Source organism: Pseudorca crassidens, chromosome 3, assembly GCF_039906515.1.
Source record: "Pseudorca crassidens isolate mPseCra1 chromosome 3, mPseCra1.hap1, whole genome shotgun sequence".
NCBI lineage: Eukaryota > Metazoa > Chordata > Mammalia > Artiodactyla > Delphinidae > Pseudorca > Pseudorca crassidens.
This window is the reverse complement of record NC_090298.1, coordinates 70,163,311-70,186,433: the sequence shown is the minus strand read 5'-3', so window position 1 is coordinate 70,186,433 and position 23,123 is coordinate 70,163,311. Positions and strand designations below refer to the sequence as shown.

Genomic DNA, 23,123 nt, shown 5'->3' with positions numbered 1-23,123 from the left:
GGGCATTAGAGTTTGGGGCTTCTGATTCACGGAAAGGAAAAAATAAGAAATCACCCAGGTATTTATTTTTGCATGACCTTGTCACTGTAAAGTGGAAAGAGAGTTCCGTTTTTATTATGAATACATGCTATGAATGCTGGTACTGCATTCTTCAGCTTTAAAAAAGTCTGCCTCTAAAATAATCTAAAAGGGGACTCGTTTTTCCAACAATTATTTCAAGAGCTCTGTTAAGTAAGCGGCCAAAAAGAGAGTAAAGGGCCACTGGATATTCAATTAGAGGGAGAGAATTCCTGTCAACTTTACTGGAGGAAAAAAGGCAAATCTGGCAGATGGGGGGCTTTCTACTCAATGCCCATGTGATTGCCCACAAAGCTCCTGGGATCGGGCGCTGGCAACTGCACATCTCCCTATTTGCACATGTATGGAAACACTTTTTGTGGAAGCTACTTGACAACATTTAATGTTTATTGTTTACTTGTCATTCCCAGAAACCACACACAGACTGTTTAGGTTACACCTAATGACAGTTTTTATTCATTTTACAGTTTAACATTTCTTTTTATTTAGCTTTTGTTATGGTTTAACAACTCCTTTCATTTGTTGGAATTGTAGACAAGTTTGAAATGTGAGCACACCCATAAGACAAACACACATCATTACCTTTCCCTCTCCTGGTGTGCAGCCTTTTGTGAAATCTGCCAAGGGAGTATAAATGCTGATGCATGGAGAACAGGGAGAGGGGAAGGATGGCTTCAGAATGCCCTGAGATTTCATGGATATTTCTTTGAGAACCCTTCTCCTGGTGAGATGGGAGCCGTGGGAGAGAGGTACTAGGTGGTCTACAAAGTGCAGGGCAATAATAAATAGTAAGACTTCAGCAAGGGTATTTCTAAGAATATAAAATCCCTGGGGAGAACAAGCACTTAGTTTCCTTTCCTCCTTAGTCCTTTGGCCAAGAAAATTATACTGACTTGTGATTAGAAAGGAATCACCATTGGAACATCTAAATACACATTGGCACTCTACCCAAAATTCTAATTACTTAAAATTGAGAGGTAGAGGAATGAATATTTTACTTGGATTGATTATTCATTCATGACAAATAATTAAGAATATTGACCATACTTTTCTTAATTCTGTTTCTGTACCACAATAGGACCAGAGAAATAAGGGAGCTGGTAGGTTTTATGTTCCTACCACCATGGATGTTTTAGGTTCAGGGTCCGCAGCTAACATCCACCAAGCTACATGATGAAAATAGATGTGAGCCAAGATGCCACATTTTGGTGTCCAGAAGAAGGTCATGGTACCTCAGGAAAAAATTTAAAATACACTTTCAGAAATAACCTGATACCCAAGTAGAATCAAAGCAGTATTGATTTTGGCAGTTGAAAATTTTAGCTGTTGGACTGGAGAAATTTGAGATAGAATGATAACAGTACTTTGCTGAAAGTTTGCATGTAAGCAGCACCGTACGTTTCGGGGAATAACCAGGGCTTCCATAGCTACTTGTATAAGTAGTGGTCCAGAGGAAGGAATGTCTCTAGGGAGGGTACAGCTACAGCAGGAGCTTTGTGAAGTGGGGAGGGCATAGGTGGAGGACCTAGGAACACAGCCATCTCACAGGTTGTGCCAGGGGATTTCATCGAAAGCAAATTGAAACTTCAATCTGGTTAAAAATGAATATTCCCAGCTATCAGTTTTTTCATGTACTGCTAATTTGGGTGAACCATGGGAGCAGATTTGCCACATTCCGTGGGTCTTGAAGCAGTTTGGTCTGTTTTTAGTTTTAGTTACCTGTTCTCTTAATCTTTTTTTTTGTTTGTTTTTTTCTCCTTAATTTTCAGGCCATTTAGACTTGCGCTGATGTTTAACTGTCTTCATGATTTAAAAAAATAAAAATAAAAATCGGTGGCAAACGAATGTTTTCAAATATGAGTTAATAGTTTTACAACTTTTGCATATTTGTGGGTGATTTTATAACATTAAAAAGTTATTTCGAATAGGGTCGATCAGGCTCCTGTCACAGGGTGATGGAATACTGACCAGAAAGCTCTGTGGTGTGGATGGTCAGGGAAACAGAAGCTGATGAGGAACAGAGAAAGGTGAGCCCAAGGAAACATGCCTTTCGTGGTCATGAACGCTGTGGCCAGGGAGGGCCAGTGGGGCCTGATGAAGAACTCACAGATGTGTCCACTTTCTATTAATACATATGACTGGCCCAAAAGAGCAGAAGGACAGAACACTACTTTACCACCCAGCAGCCAAGTAAGAGCCATTCCACTCATTCTCTTGATCGTTTTCCTCTCGTTTGAGACTCTACATTTCTCAAGTGACACTGTTTTATGACTCAAAATGACTGTAGAATTTTCTATTGCCTGAGTGTGAGCAGAGCAACCAGGGGGCTTCTGGAGTCTTCACAAAGTGCTGTGGGGAGAGGATGTTCACCCACTAAATACTACATACAGGGACTAGAGGAACAACACAAAGTCACATTTAATTGTTTCCCAAATGTGTTTACAATATAGGTTAATAATAATAGTAGTAAACCTTCCTCAAACGCACTTAAACAAGGGGGAGTTATTGGGTTATGTAACCGGACAGTCCAGACGTTGGGTTGGCATCAGGTGAAGATGAGCTTGACCATTCAACCCTTCTGTTGGTTCCCACGTGGTCCTAAGATGCTTGTCCAAAGTACTCAAAGCTACGTATTTTCTGTTTCTTGTCTAGCTGGAAAAAGAGTTTATTTGTAGTGACATAGTCAACAAAAGTCCTGAGATTCACCCTGGTTCAAAACATCATGAAACTATCTCTGTGGCCAGAGGGTAGGTATGTTGATTGCTTAGTTTAGATTGCATGCCAGAGGGTAGGATCATCTTGCCTGGGATCACAAAGGCCCTACATGGAAATTAATGCTTTGGCCAGGGGGAAATGATAAATGAATTCCAGAGATACAACTAAAAATGCCTGTTAAAATCTTTAATCTTTACAGCAACATTGTGAGTTAGGTAATATTGTTACCCCATTTTTCAGATGAGAAAAATTTCCCAAGGACAAAGAGCTTGTAAGTAATGATTTGAGAATTAAAACCAGGTCGGTCATTCTAACTTTGTACCTCAAAGTCATTCTATTTTACTATGCTGTTATATAGCACAAATTAAGCACATATAAGGTTATCTGTTCTAGACCAGGAAAGGATTTTAGGCTTTGTCTTCTATAAATTTCAGGTTGTAAAGGAACCTGGTTGAGAAGCTTAAGGGTTTTGAAATGATAAATAAGTAACTTTCTTTCCAGGAACTGAAAATCTTATTAATCGTTGATAAGAATTTTACTTAAATTTTGGGGAACTTTAAAAATGTTCTTTCATTCTTGTTTATGGAGAACTCAGAAGAAATATATGTACCTTGGGAACAAATCTCCAGTTGATTTTCGAATTATCTAATCATCCCAAATGCCACATGTAAAATTTGTGCTTTTTTTTTTTAATTTAGTTTGCACTGCATATGGCAAGGTGTAAAGCTTAGGAAGTCAAAGAAAAGAGAGGCTCGTAACAGCCAAATTGACTGGAGAATTCAAGAGCTGTTAGCATTATGAATGGAAGCTATTACCTGAAAAAATATTGCTGCAGGAGGTTTAGACTGGGACATTAAAACAAATCATTGTCCTGGGCATTGGAGTTAAATAAGGGGGCATGATAATGAAGTTTCATTGTCTTGAATCTGTGGGAAATAGATATTCCAGGGCTATGAGCTCAGAAGCATTAATGCTGTAGGACTGTACCTTGATGAGGCTCCTTTGGGGAAAAGGTAACGGAGCAAATTATGCTAGTGGTACATTGGCCTATCTTATAACCCACTTCTTATTTTAGAAATGCTTAATATTATTAATTTTCCTAAATGCCAGGGGAGACGGATGCTCAGAGATTTTCTAATTGCCCAAAGAGTTATATTCTAAAACTGGAAACCCCAGGTGGTCCCACCTCAATTCTGAATGGCAGGAGAGGAGTCCTGCTGCTGTTCGCTTTGGTTCTCTAGCGGAGCTGAGAACGACTGAACTGCTTGGTCACTTCTCTCCAGCCAACTCTCGCCTGGCTTCTCAGGAATCATATCAGACAAGATTCAAATTGAGTGGCTGAACCATGACAGCAGGGGCTTTCAAAAAATCCGGATGGATTCTTTAATGTTTAACAACCTTTTCCTCACAGCCAAGTTTCTGAATTGACAGTGAAGCAAGGGGTGGGGTGGGGGGGAAGCCTATAAAATAAACAGAATCCCAAGGCTTATTTTAATCAAATTTCTTTCAAGAGGCACCTCATTTCTTACTTCTTTAAATCCCCTGCTCTGCCCAATAAGAAAGAAAAGGAAATGAGAGACACGAGTCTTTTTAGTATTGTAACATCTATATGTTCACTTTATAAATGTTATTACAAGTGCTGTTAATGTAAGATGAAGTAACAGATTTAAAATTCTGTGGAAAATAGAGATTTTGTTCTGCCTGTGTGGGCAAGTTGCAGTCACCTCGAAATGTCAGAGTCTTCGGGAACTTAAAGTGTTCAGCGCCTTTAAAACTAACATCCTTTTAGGGACAGAGACATATTTACCGAAATACATAACCCGGAAAATAAAGTTCTTTGCCTTGCTTTACACCCTGGAGTGTGATAAATTTTGTGGGCTGTAGAGTAAGCCAGTCCCCTTGTTTCTCAGAGGATTTAGTTCCATACCAGAATGCCATTGGAATTTTAGTACTCCATCTTTTGGCCTTTGGAATGACCATTTGTTTTGCAGAGTACATGATGTAAACTCCTCTGAAATGTTATTAATACCTTTTAACCATTTCCTGTAATTATTTCAATAACTTAAAGGAAAATTCCTGTTTTAAAAGATCCCCTTTCTGGTGTGGGGCAATTTATAGCCAATGTGTAACTCAACAGGAAGTCAAGAGAGCAATCACCAAGAGGAGTGAGACAGTCAGAGTTTCTCCAAACCAACACATAAAAGGATTTCTTGGGAACTAAAGTCAGCAGTAAGAGTGCAGGATTAGTCATCCTGGATTAGATACACCAGCCCCAGCATTCTTTCTCCTGAGGGGAAATGCCTAGTGTTCCATAGGAAAAGAGGAAGACCTTAGGATGTATCTCAGGATACAATCCACCAGTTGTTTCCATAAAGGGAAGAGATTACTTGAAAAATTTTTGTGTGGGAATATGGTAATAGAGGCAAATGGGAAAAAAAATGTATTGAGTCATCAAGTTCCCATAATTGGTTAATTTTTAGTTTCTATGTCTATGAATATTACGGCAAGGAATGATCAAGTCCTCAGTTGTTTTTAGATATAGAAACTTTTTTTGGTCCCATAATCTCAGAAAATATTTCAATAGGAAACGACTCTCAGTTTTTACCACCTACTGTAAACTATCAAAATATAATGTATTTCCTCTAGGTATATGCCCAGGAGTGGGATTGCTGGATCATATGGTAGTTCTATTTTTAGGTTTTTGTGGGGGGTTTTTTTGCGGTACGCGGGCATCTCACTGCTGTGGCCTCTCCCGTTGCGGGGCACAGGCTCCGGACGCGCAGGCTCAGCGGCCATGCTCACAGGCCCAGCCGCTCCGCGGCATGTGGGATCTTCCCGGACCGGGGCACGAACCCACGTCCCCTGCATCGGCAGGCAGACTTTCAACCACTGCGCCACCAGGGAAGCCCTATTTTTAGTTTTTTAAGGAACCTCCATACTGTTCTCCATAGTGGCTGTATCAATTTACATTCCCACCAACAGTGCAAGAGGGTTCCCTTTTCTCCACACCCTCTCCAGCATTTCTTGTTTGTAGATTTTTTTGAGGATGGCCATTCTGACTGGTGTGAGGTGATACCTCATTGTAGTTTTGATTGGCATTTCTCTAATAATTAGTGATGTTGAGCATCTTTTCATGTGCCTCTTGGCCATCTGAGCAGAAACTAACACAACATTGTAAAGCAACTATACCCCAATAAAAAACATTAAAAAAAAAAGAAAATGTAGTAGGGAGTTGCTGTGCAATGGACATGAAGTTTGTGATGCAAGATAAGTAAATTCTAGAGGTTTGCTGTACCACCTTGTGCCTACAGTTAACAACACTATATTACACACTTAAAATGTCAGAGGGTGGAAGTCATGTTAAATGTTCTTACCACGATTAAAAAAGAAAGAAGGAAAAAGAGAGAAATACAGAGAGGGAGGGAGGGAGGATAGGAGGATGGAAGGAAGAGAGGAAGAAAGGAAGGAGCAGAAACACTAAAAAGTAACGTTTTAGAAAGTGGGGCCCTCGCTTGTTTTTCGAGGCAATGCTAGCTTGGGCAGAATTGGGTATGGGGTTGGGTTCAAGCCACTTTGATCCCATCTTGTCTCCAGTTCAGAGATTTCACTATGTCCATTGGGATTCCTTATTGGCCCTGGGAAGGGCCTCACAGAAGCCACCAGTGGAGACCCTGGCCCTCCCCCCATGTTCATATACAGTTCAAAATAAAAGCTTAGTTTTCAAAAGGATACTACTTAAAGTGATGTGGAAATGAAAATAGTTTCCTTCTAGATGCTTTCCAGTTTGCAAAGTTCTGGATACATTTACCAAAGAGGAACCTGCCTCTTTCTGATTTTGTTCCCTACCTCCTTCCTCTGTTGAGACCTGTGACCAGTTTGCCTATTGGGAAAGCCAGCATGGGCCATGTATAGCAGCAGCTTCGATTGCATTTTCCTTTGATCTTCTTCTAAATCCCAAAGCCATTTTTTAAAAAAATCAGAGCTGACAGATGCTTTGCAAAAAATGTCTTTGTCTCTATTTTTGTGATTAGTTTCTAAAGCAAACACATTTCTCGACAGCATTTAAAATGCCCTGGTCATTTCTGTTTTTATTTTCTACTGTACAAATTCATGCAAAACTTGGTAATGTAGTATACTTTTAATAAAATGAGCTCCACAAAAAATTTTTGCCACAAATCACTGCCTTCTCAATGCCACTAAGTGAGCAGGATTTTATAAACCTCTCTGGTCTTAGGTGGATCAGACAACACGTCTGGGATTCATTGCTGTCCAGACACGTGGATCGTCTAGACACTGTTTACTCTGAAGTCATTCTCTCTGTCCTACTGTTAAACGTTCCTGTCTCCCCTTTCCTCTGACCATGTGCCCTCCACTGCCTCACTGCAGCTCCTTGCTGTGATTTTGCTGTCTCAATTCTCACTGTTTGTCAAATACTCTCAGTCTTCAAAATGGCTTGGGGTATTAGGACTTTGCCCTTGGTGATGTCTCCAGTTATTTTGATTTCTTTAGGTCATTAATCTGTATTTTTCCTACACCAGATGTGAGGATTTTTAAAATTAGTTTTGTTTTGTTTTAACCATATAAATGTTTGCACTCTCTGCTCCCCCAGTCATATCTTTGGAGAGCTATCGAAGTGGAAGGAAGAATTGGAAGAGCGACCAGGCCTCACCAAAGACAAGGATTTCAGATGTTAGTTCACAGTACAGAGGGTTTTTTTGTTTTGTTTTTGTTTTTTTTGTGTGGTACGCGGGCCTCTCACAGCCGCGGCCTCTCCCGTTGCGGAGCACAGGCTCCGGACACGCAGGCTCAGCGGCCATGGCTCACGGGCCCAGCCGCTCCGAGAGGTGGGGCTTCCCTGGTGGTGCAGTGGTTGAGAGTCCGCCTGCCGATGCGGGGGACACGGGTCCGTGTCCCGGTCCGGGAAGATCCCACATGCCGCAGAGCGGCTGGGCCCGTGAGCCATGGCCGCTGAGCCTGCGTGTCCGGAGCCTGTGCTCCGCAACGGGAGAGGCCGCGGCTGTGAGAGGCCCGCGTACCGCAAAAAAAAAAAAAAAAAAAAAAAGATGACAGAGGTGCCTTGAATACCTAGCCAGGAGTCACCAGGGAATGTGTGCACTTGATTAACTGAAGGCCCCAGGGAAAGAGTCTGACGTATGGTGTAGAGGAAGACAGAAATGCACTGAAGTCCAAATCTCAAGTTTGAGAATCTTGAAACCAAGAGAAGCTGCAGGAGTGTTCCAGAATCCTATGAGACTCAGGGTTTCACTGATGAAAGAGACTTCCAAGAACTTCTCATAGAATTTTTTTTCATGAGAATATAATTAATATTACACCAAGAATAATCCAAAGATTCTCTTGTAGCAGCTTGAGAGATTCAGATAGACTGGGGAAATAATTTATAAACTCCACTCCCACATGTAACCACCATCACCAGTTCCTCCCTGATGTCCTAGATTAGGGGCCACATGAAAATCAAGGGCTTGTTCTGACATGGTGTTGCAGGAACGTGAATACTGGGGGACCAGAAACACAGGAGGGACTGACTGTCCCAGTGTCTGCATTGCCACCACTAGAGATTCATTTCTCTGAGACATGAAGCTTTTTCTTCAAATCATAGAATCTTAGAGATGAAAGGAATCTTAGAAATGAGCCCAATTCTACCATTTTATAGATGCATAAACCGAGGTACAGACCATTCAATGTGTCCAAAGTCACAGTTAGTGTGTTAGCTATTTAACTGTGACTAGAAATCAAGTCTTTTTTAAACTCATTCCAATTAGTTATGACTGAAATCTAACCCGAAGGAAATTTGCTGAAAGAATCCTGGCTGTCTTAGCCTGGGTCCCTCAAAAGCAGGGCCTGACACAAAGGATTCCTTAGAATTTATCTGGGAATATGATGTTAGGGAACAGGGGTATGGGGCCTGAGGGAGAGAAACAAGGAAGGAGGAAAAGCAAATTCAAGGAACAGTTATTAAAGTTGGCCACCCTAATTGCACCAGGGGATTGGGTGACTGGTGCTCAGCCTCTCTGAGACCCTTATGAAATACACCTGGGGACAAAAGGCGAAAGCATTTATCCATTGACTTCCACTGGTCAATGGTGGCTCCACAAGCACCGAGTCCCTTGGACTTCCATATTGTGCATATAGGAATAGGGAGCATTTCCCACACTGTGGCGTCACACAAGTTCCCAAGTAGGAAACGAGACGTAGAGTTTTAGCCTTCTGTGAGATGCTGTTGAAATGCAGCTTCAAGAAGTTGATAGAAACCTGCATTGAACCAGTAGCCACAGTATGGCTGGCAAAAGAAATTAGGTCAGGAGGATTCTGAAGGGCAGCATGGAGGTGTCTTCTGGACTCCAAAGAAGAGCTAAAAACAGCTGTGGGAAGGGCAGGAAAACTGCTTGGCATCCCTTCCTTACCACCCCTGAAAATAAGTCTTGTGGAATCAGCATCTCTGATGTTTCCCAGGCTCTTTATGTCTCTGGTCTGTATGTATCAGTGTCATTCCCCTTTCTTCTGGTAGGCTAGCTCTCTCCATGTGATGTAAATGTGGCCACCAACGCTTCCCAAGTTTAATATCTTACATCTTTAATCCAGAAGAGGAACTACTCTGCCTCTCTCTGTCCCAAGTTTAAAAATCTCAAGGATGGAATATTGGCCTAGCCAAGGACAAATGCCAGCTCCTGGATCAGAAGGCAGGATCATAGAGCACATAGTGGGTGGCCTAGGGGAGAAGGCAGTTGTCATAAGAAAGAAGCATGGTATGTGATGGGTGGATGAAACAGTAGATCCCCACTAAACCAGCCCAGCATTTTTCCTTCTAGGTGTCTTCTACTAAAATGAAACTACAGTTGAAGAAATCACAGCAGATTAACATCTCAGTGGGCATTCTTCAAGCTTGGATGACCTCTGAGACAGTGGCAATAGGACCCAGGATAGACCCCTCATGAGGGGGAGAAAACACTTTGATGAGACACAGGGCCATTTTTCTGTTTTACTATTAACCCTAGGGTTATCCCTTTTCAGTCCTCCTAAAGACTAAAGATGTAGGCAATGCAATGCAATATTAATCATGAATAATTTTTAAAATCTTTTGGAAAAAGAAGAATCACAGCAGATTTTTTCCCTATCTTCCACTGCGTTTTTACTTAGGTTATTTTCTTCTTAAAGTGGAACTCCCTTGGAGATGACAAGAGGGAATTAAATCTTCAAATAGGATAAAAATGTTGGTTGACATTCTCGCATCAGAAAGTGAAAAGTCAAATGGAGATTTCAACACTTGATTTATCTAGAATACTTGTCATCCCCAAATAATAGCCAATATCCTTTGTTTACCATGCATCAGGCCATGTGCTCCATGTTTTGTATGCGTTCATTCACCCAATCCTCAGAACTACCCTGTGAGATAGACGCTCTTCCCCTCCAGTTTTGCCAGTGGAAGAAATAGAAGTGCAGAGAAATGATGTGCTCTAGTTTTAACAGCTAGTGAGTGAGAGACCTGGGATTCAAATCCAGGCAGGTCCGCAGCCTATTTCTTTAACCATTTTCCTAGATTGACTTTCTGATGAATTATGAAATTAAAGACTGTTCCGAACAACTACAGTAAAAGGAAAAAGTGACTTTCAGATGGATTTTTAATTGCAGACTTATTTTTATTTTGCCTGAATTATCCTGACTTCTGCCTCTACAATGGTATTTACATAAAACTGACATCTGTTAGGAATGTCATCTTGGTACATTCCCCTTCCAGACTTTGTGATATATTGTGTTAATATCATTCTCTATATTATTCACAGAGTTAAAACCATAAACTTTTACAAAGTAAACAAAAATAATAAACATTAGTAAACCTGATAATTACAGATCAGCAAAGTACATGGGAAAAGGAGCTTTCAAATATTTTCCACCTGAACATAGATAGAAATGAGAACTTTATCTATGCTAATACTCTTGGAAAATACTGCCCATACTTATCAGTTATTAGATATCAGTCCTCTGATCTTCTGTTCTTGAGATAATCAGATTCAAGTACTGCCTATTAAGCTAAGAACTACAATTCAAGAGGTGTCCTGAGGGGAGCAGCATAAGCTTAAACACTGGCTCATCAGAAAAACAAACAAACAAACAAACAAACACAATTGTGGGCCTCCTTAACCTTTAGTAATCACTAAATAATTTATATATGTATGTGTCTGTGTGTGTGCCTGTGTGTATGTGTGTTTAGTGGAGAAAAGTGTCCCTTCCCAGCCCTGCTTCCTGGAAACACTGGGCTCCATGAGAACAGTGTTTACACATAGCATCACCAGTCCACTCTTACTGAGCACACTCTGTCCCTGCAGCGGCTGTGCTAGAGGCTGGGACTACATCAGATTATATGCCGCCATGCCTGTCTTACAAGCAAAATGTAGAGACAGAACCTGCATTCAAAAAGATAAACAACTATAATGATAATCACATGCTGAGTTCCAAATGAACGATGCTAACAATAAGAGCTATGGAAAGACACGGAAGGACCGAGTGCTGACCATAGGGGTGTGGTGATAGCAGTAGAGATGGGAAAGGTGGCATCTAGATCCCTGATTGTTAGGGTCTTTCTAATATATGAATGCTTTCCCCAGGAGAATGTTGCCTGAATTTTAGGCACTCTTGAATCCAATGTTTTGGGGAGACTTTGAGGTTGAATTGGTAAATTATTTGTGCCAAATTTGGCATTATCATAGTTGAAATGAAAGTATTTAATTTTAAAAGAAGACTTTATTTTTGGTAGTGAAGTGGGAGCAACTTATTACAAGGTTGTTCTTTGCAACATAGCACAGAGGAGCAAAGAAAGAAAGCTGCGTCTAATGAATCAAAATATCCTTTACTGGTGAATGCTATAAGAGCAAACTGTAATCCACTTTTTATGGTCAGAATGAGAGACTGAGAATTAATGGAAAAACGGGGAAATGTAGCTTTGGTCTAGAAATTGAGTGGTGAAACAGTGCCCGATAGTGATAATAATTGGAATGTATTGAATACGTACGTCGTGTGTCATCTACTGTGCACATATCACCTTGAATATCACTTTTCTTCCAGCTTGGGTGGGCGTCCAGGAAGGAAGGAAGAGCAACAATCTGATTGGCAGACAGCTGCCCAGATGCAATAAAGAAATTTGCTCTTTTATAATTGTAAAAAAGAATATAAAAATAAAATTCTACGTGTGCCTGGTTAATGCTACAATCATTTCAACTCAGAAAACTGTGCATATTAATTGAGTAAATGCTATATTCCTAGAAAAAAAGGAGATCCAACAATCTCAAAGAGAAGCTTATTTATCTCTAATGTAACAGGCCAATTTAGAACAGCGGGTAGCTGTGCTCCACAAACTTTTAGGAATTTGAATTCCTTTCATCTTGTAGCCCCACCATTGATTACAAAGTTGAAGTCTGGGTTGCTGGCTCATAAAAGTCCTACTCATGGAAATAAGAGCCAAAGTCCAGGAAAAGCAGCTTGTCTTCAAGTTGGAGACAATTCAGAATTTATATACATACCATTTTCACTTACATCCCATTGACTCCAACCTAGTGATGGTCATACCCATAGCCAAAGGATATGTAGTTTCTAGCTAGGAACTTGCTTAAGTGACTAGAATAGTGCCTGGCACATAATAAACGATCTTTTGGCTATTTCTATCATTACCAATATTATTATATCAATTCCCATTTTCTGGAGACTTGCTGAAAATGTATCTGGGCTGTTAAATCAAGGGACCAATTTGTGTCTTATCCTGACTTTGGAAGGTCCAAAGCATTGTCCACGTCCAGACAACTGACCTTCTTGTTTCACTCCTGCTCCTGCCACAGTCTTCCCCAGCTCTCCTCCTACCTTTTCAGCTTAGAAACCATGTAATCATCCTTGATTCTTCTTTCTCACACCTCAAATCCAATCCATCAGAAAATCTGGGCTATCTTCAACTAATATTCAAAATCCACTCACCCGAATTTAATTACATCTCCATCACTGTCATCTTGGTCCAAGGTACCATCATCTCTCGCCTGGATTCTTGCCATTGCCTCCTAACTATGCTCACTGCTTCCAAGATTTTGTATCCTGTGTATGAAAATGCAAAAGAGGAAAAGTGTAGTAATATATTAAAACAATATTAACTCTGTTAATATCTTGTAATACCTTGGGAGATATTTCTAATCTTGGAATATATTTCCAAATGTAAGTTCCTTAATGGCGAGGACCATGTCTATCTTGTTTATTGCTGAACCTTCAAGGTGTGGCAGTTAATAAATATGCAACAAAGAAATGAATATAGAGATACAAGTTCATTTAAAATATTCCCTCTCGGGTCTTTGTGAGCTTCCACCATGGCGTACTGAGGCCAGGGCCAGAAGGTGCAGAAGGTGATGGTGCAGCCAATCAATCTCATCTTCAGATACTTGCAAAATAGATCTCGGATTGAGGTGTGGCTTTATGAGCAAGTGAATATGCGGATAGAGGGCTGTATCATTGGTTTTGATGAGTATATGAACCTCGTATTAGATGATGCAGAAGAAATTCATTCTAAAACAAAGTCAAGAAAACAACTGGGTCGGATCATGCTAAAAGGAGATAACATTACTCTGCTCCAAAGTGTCTCCAACTAGAAATGATCAATGAAGTGAGAAATTGTTGAGAAGGCAATACAGTTTTTTTAGGTGTGCTTTGTTAGAAGTGTAGTTCTAAAGCATTTATTCATATTGTTTTGCTCACCTTTATGTTATTACCAGATGACAATAAATGCTGTGGGATTGTTTTTATTAAAAAAAAAAAATATTCCCTCTCTAGTTCAGAATAACTCCAGAAATACCTTACAAATGCCAATAAACTCTGCTGGTACAAAACAATGAAAATTAGTGTTCCATATTGCTTTGGTCCCATCTGGAAAGCTTTCCTTCTTTCTATACATCTTTGTATCCATCTACCCATTCATCTATTGATCCATCCATCCATCCTTCCATCCACCCAAAAAATCCTCATTGAGCCCTTACCATGTGTCAAATATTGTTCTAGGTGCTGGAGATACAGTTGTGAATAAAAAAGATAAAAATATTTTTGCCTTAATGTAGATTCTTTTCTAGAAAAGGAAAACATCTAATAAGCAATTATGGAAAGGTATACTATTTTGATAATTGTAAGTGCTATGGAAAAATGATACATCAGGAAAGGGGAATAGGGAGTGCCGGGGACAGTGTGTTATTTTAGAGTGGTCAGGCAAGGTTTCACTGGTAGACATTTAAGCAGAGACCTGAAGGAGGAGAGGGAGTGGCCATTTGGGTATCTAAGAGAAGGTCATTCCAGGCCAAGGGAACAGTAAGTGCAAAGTCCCTGAGGTGGCATCATGCTTGCTGGTTATTATCAAGGGGCCAGTAAGACTGGAGAAGAGCAAGCAGGAGGCAGAATAGTAAGAAAGTCAGAGAAGTAGCAAGAGGCCAGCTCATTTGGGACCTTTTAAGCACCTTGATAGAGGCTTTTTTTCTTCAAGTAAGGGATATGATCTATTGCTCTTTTGCAAATAGACTACTTGATTGAAAGCAAGAAGACTAGTTAGGAGGCAATGACAATAATCCAGGTGAGAGATGACGGTACCTTAGACAAAGATGACAGCGGTGGAGATGTAATTAAATTCGGGTGAGTGGATTTTGAATATTATTTGAAGATAAAGAGACAGGATTTTCTGATGGATTGGATTTTGGGTGTGAGAAAGAGGACTCAATGATGATTATACAGCTTCTAAGCTGAAAAGGTAGGAGGAGAGCTGGGGAAGATTGTGGCAGGAGCAGGAGTGAAGGGGAAAGTCAGTTGTCCAGTTGTCCAGTCTTAGACAATCATGTTAAGAGGTTAAGTAGCCAATTGTATATACAGTCTGGAGTTCAAGAAAGAGATCTGGGCTGGAGATAGCATCACTGGTGTGTCAAGTGTATTAAATTTATGGGTTTAAATGAGATGGTCCAGTACATATAGAGAAATACAAATATTTTCTGAAATACTATAGAAATGATAATTATCTAAAACAGACTGTCAGGTTAGGGAGAACATTCACTTCAGTTTTCAGAAGTACTTAATAAAATTGGATCAATTTCAACTGATGGCTAATGTTTATGTTAGATTTTGAGGATTTAAGAAGAACAAGATATTCCCAGCATTTTGAGGAGCTCCCAGTCTGGTGACAAGGCAAAGGCATCAAGTTATCCTCTGACTCTCTAACAATCATCTAAGACTTGGGTCAGGAACTGTGACTGAGAGAGGTTTGGGGGAAAATTCTCATTCATCATAGCATTTTGTGAGAGTATCTCCTCTGAAAGCCACCTAAGAAGATGGCAGAGAAAGCATCAGTTAGACATGTTAAGCATATGTAACAGAAATAATACTATGATCCACCAATCCCACTCCTGGGCATATACCCAGAGAAAACCATAATTCAAAGAGACACATGCACCCCAGTGTTCATTGCAGCACTATTTACAACAGCCAGGACTTGGAAGCAACCTAAATGTCCATCAACAGAGGAATGAATAAAGAAGATTTGGTACATATATACAATGGAATATTACTCAGCCATTAAAAGGGATGAAACTGGGTCATTTGTAGAGACGTGGATGGACCTAGAGACTGTCATACACAGTGAAGTCAGAAAGAGAAAAACAAATATTGTATACTAACGCACATATGTGGAATCTAAAAATAATGGTATAGATGATCTTATTTGCAGAGCAGAAATAGAGACACAGACGTAGAGAACAAACCTATGGATACCAAGGGGGAGGGGGGTGGGTGGGATGAACTGGGAGATGAGGATTGATATATATACACTATTGATACTATGTATAAAATAGATAACTAGTGAGAACCTACTGTACAGCACAGGGACCTCTATTCACTGCAATGCTCTGCAGTGACCTAAATGGGAAGGAAATCAAAAAAGAGGGGATATATGTATACGTATAGCTGATTCACTTTGCTACACAGTAGAAACTAACATAACATTGTAAAGCAACTATACGCCAATAAAAAAAAATATATCATTGCACTTTTCTTCTTGTGCTTTTTCATGTACAGGACTTTCTAGTCATCCAGAAACACTCATTTTTATCTGGAAACATTAGGCATGAAATAGGCAGACTGTAAAGAGAAATAAAGAGCCGACATTGAGCTTTTCTTTCCCAGAGTAGAACTTTTGAGCACCTAGTTTGAAAACAATCTTAGAAGCCAGAGAAGTCTTGGAAGGAAAACAAAAGATTTTCTAAATTCACTGAGCTCCCAGTTTTATCATGTGCCATGAATGTAATATAAAGGAAGATCCTACTACATGGTGAAAATCCAGCCCTTCCAACTCAAGGGGAATTGGAAAGACTATGAGAGAGAGAAGTTTAAGCATGCCGCCAGGCACGGGTATCAGGAGTTCCCACTCCAGGTCAAACTTGGGGAGTAGCATTGAATGAAGCTGGGGAGGTAGAAACATCCAGAGAGAAATGAAAGAATCTTAGTATATCTGTGCTAGTGGCCTGTTTTCTTAGAACTGGCCAATGGGAGGATACAAGCCTTTAGGAGAAGCCAAACATTTATTCTAGAACCATTTTCCACCACAAGCCTAGTAGAAGACATGTTTATTTAAATAGACATGAGATAACACTCCAGGTTCCTCATGGCTGCACACATTGTGCAAATGATCCAGAAGTATCCATAAGCCTTGGTGAGGCGAGGAAGAGGCTGAGATGATCCCTGAACCAGCCAGAGGTGTGGGACGTGAAAGAAGAGGTTACAAAGTATAGGGTATTTGAGATGAGAAGCAAATTGATGGACCGTGAATATCAGCCACGGGAACACGATGTCTCAGGAGATTTAGCCACTTTTACCCACATTCTTCCAAGATCCAGAGTGCAACACATGGGACTGTGACTGCAAGTCCGTAACTTTCCCCCGCTTCCCCAGCCCCACAAAGGAACATAACCCACCTCCCATGTACCCTAGTGCTACCCTGGGGTAACTCAGGGGCAAGAGAACAACCTTGAAAGACTAAGCATGTACCCCCAAATAGACCACCTTGAAATGAAAGATATGAAACTGTAAGGTGGTAAGAGCTACTATTTCTCACACATATAACTCATAAGTGGGTGTTTAAGAGATAAGATGAACTCAATTATAGAAAATGACCACACATTTAAAACATACAATAGCCATTTGGGTTAATGAGCATCTTTTAAACACAGAAAATGAAAGCTTAACTTTCTTTGCACATTTGACTAGTGTAGTGGCCTAGCTATTAAATAAGAATCACTGGTCAGGGAAGGAGACTCAGAACACAGAGGAGGTAGATGGGATAGTCCATGGCCAAGTCAAGAGAAAGAGAAGCCTCCTTCCCACTGGAATGAGAGGTGACCACAGAGGCTGGTAGTCCAGGCTTGTGGCTAACAGTTCCCTGGTCAAAACAACACCACACTGAGTTAATAATGGAATGCACGAGCTTCAAAAAATTCAACATAAGCAAGAAAAATTTCACATACTTTTCTCCACTTGCAAATTCCACGAGGAGCACCTCTATTGCCCACAGGGACTGACCAGTCCAGTTAGAGATGATCCAGTCCTTGCTTGGCCAACAGTAAGTCAGCCTCCAACCAGGGGGTGATTATTTGCCCTTCAGTCATTCCTTCCTGTTCTGGTAAGAATAGGAAGAAAAAGAGACAAACAATAAATGCAATTTAGAAAAGTTATATGCCTCTGCCTTTATTCTGTTTGTTTTTAACTCACCTTAGAGTAAAACTAAGAACGTTAAGATGCTTGAATTTGAACTTTGAAATTCAAATTGAAGTCAGGGAACTTTTCAGAAATAGGTTATCAAGTTGCTGATTTTTAGCATGCCGGAGCAGACTCAGGAGAGTCTTGTAGACAAGTCTTCCCTGAACAAAATATCTCTATCCTTTTAAAAAATAAGAGATTCATTTGGGTTAATAAACTCCTTTTTAAAATTGAAAATACTTGTTAGGAGAGTTACAGCTTTTCACAGCCCAGTGCATAAAAGCTTTCTGGTAAATAAGTTTTCTGGTAATATCTAGCTTTGCCACACTAGTGTAATGGGGACATTTTGATTGAGTTGAGAGAGAGACAGGAGTAAGGGAGAAAATCTGCTTGTCGTGGGTTGGTGGGGAGGAGTCGTGGACACCATGTAGATTTGAACCCCTCTGAGGGGCCACTGAGCAAATGAAGTCACTGATCGATAGGGGAACTAGGGGATAGGAGAATTTTTTAAAAGGTGGAAATGGTCCAAAGGCAACTGTATTTTTCCTGTGGTTGTCCTAGGTCATCCTGGGGAGATAACTCTTCGTGCCGCAGGAAGCCACAGGAAACTTACTCTTGTAAACAGTTGATCTAAAATGCTAGAAACTGTCCAGGCAAAGTTCTTTCTCAATTTCCCTATAATTTGGGAATCACAGGAATAGTTGAATAATTTCTATTATTATCTGATTATAATGAAAAGTTCATGATCTTCCTTAGTTTCTGTAGCAAGAATGATGTGAGGCTGCCGGTTGTTCTCCCTAAAGGTGTTCTCATTATGCAGAGGAGCAGAACTGGAGAGAAGTTTGTTTCTGGAACATAAGAAGGAATTAAGAGAAGACTTTGGGACAGGTTTCAAAATCCTGTGTGAGTAATTTTAACTGGATCTGCTTGACAATGGTTGAACCAGCAAGGTTTCTTTAGATTGCATTAATCTATGTAAAGCTAATTTCAAGGTCCCTGCTTTCTGTGTTAGGTCGTGTTTTATTTAAGGGCATGGTGCCCAGCTTGAGAAAAAAAAAAAAAGCCCAATAAAACATAGGCATTCTGTGATAGACTAGGTTCCTTAGAAATAGGATCAGATAGAGAGATTTCATTCCTTTATTCACCCATTCATTCATTTATTGAAACAACCATCTTGAAATGATCTTGATTTCTCAACCAAATAAGCTGAAAATTGTCGAGGCTAATTTAGCTGGAATTGCATCCCAAGCACAATATTGAAATACACAGTTACAGTCAGAGAATTGATATGTATTTTGGCATTGTCACTTCTTTCTTCACTGTTTTGTTATATCCTTACTGCATGCCAGTTCTGGAGAAGGTCAGAAAAGGTGAATGCTAACTCTGTGATGGTAGAGATGGTTAAATTTTGCGTGCGTGTGAGTGTATATGTGTGTATTTTGTGTGTGCCCTTTAGATGAGAAATAGAATTACAAGATCTCCGTGCTCAGGTGGAGTCTCCTGACTCATCACTCTCTATCTAAATCAGCCCCCAAAGACATAAGGGCTCCTGCAAATCCTGGAAATCTCCCTTTAATACTTACTTCACCCTGACCTGCTATTTAGGTTTCTGTATGCAGCACTCTTCTGTTTCAGAAACAAATCATTTCCTATTATAACTCAGAAATACTCAGGTCCCCAAACGAACCTGAGATTTCGGCTATTCAGCACAATTTTTACTTGCAAAGCACATGACTGCTAGTCTGCACGATTGCAGTTGCTATTCATATGAATGTTGGCAGCATTTCATTGTGGGGGTCAATTATGGTCATTTACCATGATGACATAATAACAACTGCAAAAATGTGAAAGCTAAAGTAGAGTTATTATTACTGTTTGCGAAGTCTGTGTCCCAGAGTTCCTGCCAGGAGAGAGAAAAGCTGGAGCGGAGAGATAGCTGACAATCGTGCTAACCATTCAAATCGCCAGTGGACTGAACAATTTGCAAGACAGGGATGGGACAAGAGGCTAAAGCTGGCCTTTGGGTTGCACTGCCTCCCTCACCTTGAACTACAAGCTGTTTCCTTCCCGCACATCATGCAGAAACACTCCCACCTCCACACCCCTGCACCCTATCCCGAGGCTGAAAGAAAAAGAAGAAATACAAGCAGAGCATTTGCTCAGAGAGATGGGCCAACAGCAATGTCATCCTCTGATATATAGCTGAGGAAGAATTTATTTCCAACTAGTAGAGTATTGGGGGGCTCATAAAACTGTATAGCTTCAACCCAATGAAATAAGGTTAGTAAAATACATAAACTCTGATACAGCACCGTGAAGTATGCCTCCAGTCACCTACAATTTACCGATGGCTCCATGATAGATATTCGCAGCACCTGGCTGTTCCTTGTCAGCTGTGACCCAGTGTGTGACTCTCAGCAGTGCTTGCCCTCCTTTTTCCCACCCTCCTCCTTTTCCACCCTGGGTAGAGGTCTTGTGCTAGGGTAGCCCCCTGGCTTGCTGATTGCGGAGATGCTTAGCAGATCCTACAGCAGATCTCTTGAGTGATAACACTCTGATAGCAAGCACCAGTGTGAGACAAAAGCACAGTACTTGTCGAATGAAAAATATAACAGCAACTGAATAGACGAAAAGGTAATAAAAAAAAAAGTCCAGCTTAAAAAAAAAAAAACTCAGCTCTGATGATGCCTGTGTTTTAAATAGTGAAAAAAAAATCATAGTAGGCAGAAACTCTATTTTTTTTAACACTTCATACTTTTGTCAGTGTGACGTTGAACAAGTGCCATTAATCAAGAGTGGTGTTATTCACTGGGCACGGTGATGTACTTGACTTGTTACTATAGTATCATTGTTCAAAGCCTCTGGAACAGCTTTAAAGAAGAAGGGAAGAATTTACAGCTAGGACTGCAAAAGAACTTCTCCACTATTAACCACATGTTAAACGTGGTGATAACAGTAATAGTACTTTGTATTTATACAGTGACTATTTCCAAGAAACTCAAAGTACTCAATAAACAGTAGTGTATTCATTGTGCAACGATATCCTTTTGAAGAAAGCTAGAAGGAGGTATTATTACCCTCTTTGCTATCAGGCCAGTGATATGTTCTTTGTGTTTACAGTTATCTCTGTTGTAGGCTGCAGGGGAGGTGACAGACAGGAAGGGAGGAAGGGGGGATGGTGGATTTGTGGTGGTGGTCGTGGGAGTGGATTGAAGAATTCTGTGTACCTTTTGAAGAACTACGCCAAAATGAATCCTTTTGCTGTGTAGTGGTTACTGCTTACATGACAAGAAAACTAGTCTGAGCATTGGAAATTAATTACAGCATATTGTAAACGGAATACACTTCCTAAGGAAATTAACTTGATGTACTCTGCCTGTCGGGAGGAGGAAGGGCCCCTCAGGCTCTTTCGGAGAGAGCTCGGACGCTTGAGGGACTGACCATCATGCGCCTTCTCAGAGTGGCTGGTTCTGGCCCCGCCCACCTACCTGCAGATGATTGGACAAGGCCTGGGCCAATCAGATTCCTTCTTTCCAGTATGTAGAAATGGATTTTGCCAAATCTAGTGAGTCTAAGGGATTCCTGAACTTAAGTCAGGCCTGTGATGACTTTATGTTGCTCATGTGGAAAAGAAACAGAGAAAGGGGAGAGGGTGAGGAGCAGAGAGAGAGGACTTTGGTTCTTGATGGATGTCTGTTTCTGTCCTAGAGACACGTCAGGCTCTCTGGTCTATCCCTGATTCTCTCCCTCTCCAATAAATTAGCCATCCGGCTTGTTGTTGTTGTTGTTTTTTTCCCCTGCACGTATGGATACATACCGTCTCTAAGATAGGAATGTCCCAAGATGAGGGCACATTTATAAGGGTAATGTGAAACCATGGGTAATCGTTAGTCAAATCTATTTCACCTAGTTTAGCTAATCAAGGTCATTGTAATTGTTGCTACAAAAGAACTTGTGCATCCTCCAAACTGCACATGGCATGAGTTGTTTTCCAGGAATTGGAGTCAGCTGTGTCTAGTTCAAGCTGAGCTGGTTAAGACTGGATAGGACCACCGACCCTCCAACTGGGCATGCGCCAGTGTCTGCTGGGTGACCTTTTGACGTCACAGGGCCCAAAACTCCACCCTCAGATCATGCTAAGTGCCTCCATGTTTTGAATGTGCAGAGGCCTAGAGCTTAGTTACACCTGCACAGAGCAGTGATTACTGTTTACAGCACATTTTTCCAATCACCTTTCCCCACACCCCCATGCCCCTCACTTTGACCCCAGGCCTTAGACCGCCCTGCTGCTTAGTTTGTTATCCTCTAAATACTCCAGGCCCTTGCCTTGGGGGAGGCAGATCTACGACTTCTTTTTCTGCCTCCTTGTTTCTCTGTCATGCAAATAAACTCTCTTTGCTGCAAGCCTCCGCATCTCAGCATTGTGCCTTGCTGCATGTTGGACAAAATGAACCTGGTTCTGTAACAGTATTTCCCAAGTATATTTGCTAACAAAACTTTTTTTAAATGTTTTTCTTCTCTAAGTAAGTGTTACCATTCTATCAGGATGCTCGTGTTTTGCGAATAATCCCTTTCTCCTCTCTGCTGAAAATCTCAGTGTCTCAGCGTTTTGGCTTGGTGAGTGTAGGGCAAACCGAACTTGATTCAGTAGCAAAAGGACCCTCAGTGTATTTTATTTTGTGGCCCTTTGGCCCCCACATATTTAAAGCTTTTGTAGGGAGTTCAGCTCAGTAGAGAACATTTAGTGAAGTTTATGACTCAACTCTGAAAAGGGTGACTTTTTTTGTGTCAGCCCATTTTCCTTTCTTTAAATCTAATTCTATTTTGTTTATTTGTACCCTCTGCAAGTCAGTGGTTTTGTTTTCTTGGTTTTCTTTAACAAAAGCAACAACTTGAAAGAGATTGTAGATGATTGACCTGTATTTGTGAGTCGCTTTGATCTGATAAGACAAACAACAAAAATCTCAACATTTGGGGCTTCCCTGGTGGCGCAGTGGTTGAGAGTCCGCCTGCTAATGCAGGGGACACGGGTTCGTGCCCCAGTCCGGGAAGATCCCACATGCCGCGGAGCGGCTGGGCCCATGAACCATGGCCGCTAAGCCTGCGTGTCCGGAGCCTGTGCTCCGCAATGGGAGAGGCCACAACAGTGAGGGCCCCGGGTACCGCAAAAAAAAAAAAAAAAACTCAACATTTGATACTGGAACCAGACTTTCAGGTCTGAGGAGAGAATACCAGAAGTGGGCTGAATCATTAAAAAAAAGTACTCAGATGCAATACTGCATCCCCAAATTCTTGCTTTCCTGCCACGAGAAAAAGAAACCTCGTTCCAATTCTATTCCTCTGTGCATCTCCTTATTTCTGAAGCAATTTCATCTTCACATCTATATAACAGAACAGTGGGCATAGGTGCTCAGAGCAGAAAAGCAACAGTGATCATAACAGTAAGTATGAAAGGGCCATTTAAAGACTTCTCCAAAAGAGAGGGCCTGCCAAAACAGTGACCCTGGGATTTTTCTCAAAGGCTGCTACAGGTGGGCCAAGGACTTTGGAGTGAGATAGGCTTT

General features: G+C 40.9%; 1 long non-coding RNA gene and 1 pseudogene across 3 annotated transcripts in view; one reads left to right on the top strand and one right to left on the bottom strand.

Moving 5' to 3' along the window:
- Positions 1-525: 525 nt before the first annotated feature.
- LOC137220740 (uncharacterized) overlaps positions 526-23,123 on the bottom strand; it is a 145,033-nt gene continuing 122,435 nt past the window's right edge. For all 3 annotated transcript variants that reach the window (XR_010941770.1, XR_010941772.1, XR_010941771.1), the window contains 3 exons: positions 17,328-17,479; positions 12,772-12,885; positions 526-2,730 (listed from right to left, as the gene is read on the bottom strand). This is a non-coding gene — a long non-coding RNA (uncharacterized lncRNA). The remainder of the gene's footprint in view (positions 2,731-12,771; positions 12,886-17,327; positions 17,480-23,123) is intronic.
- On the top strand, positions 13,152-13,433 carry LOC137220739 (small nuclear ribonucleoprotein E-like; annotated as a pseudogene).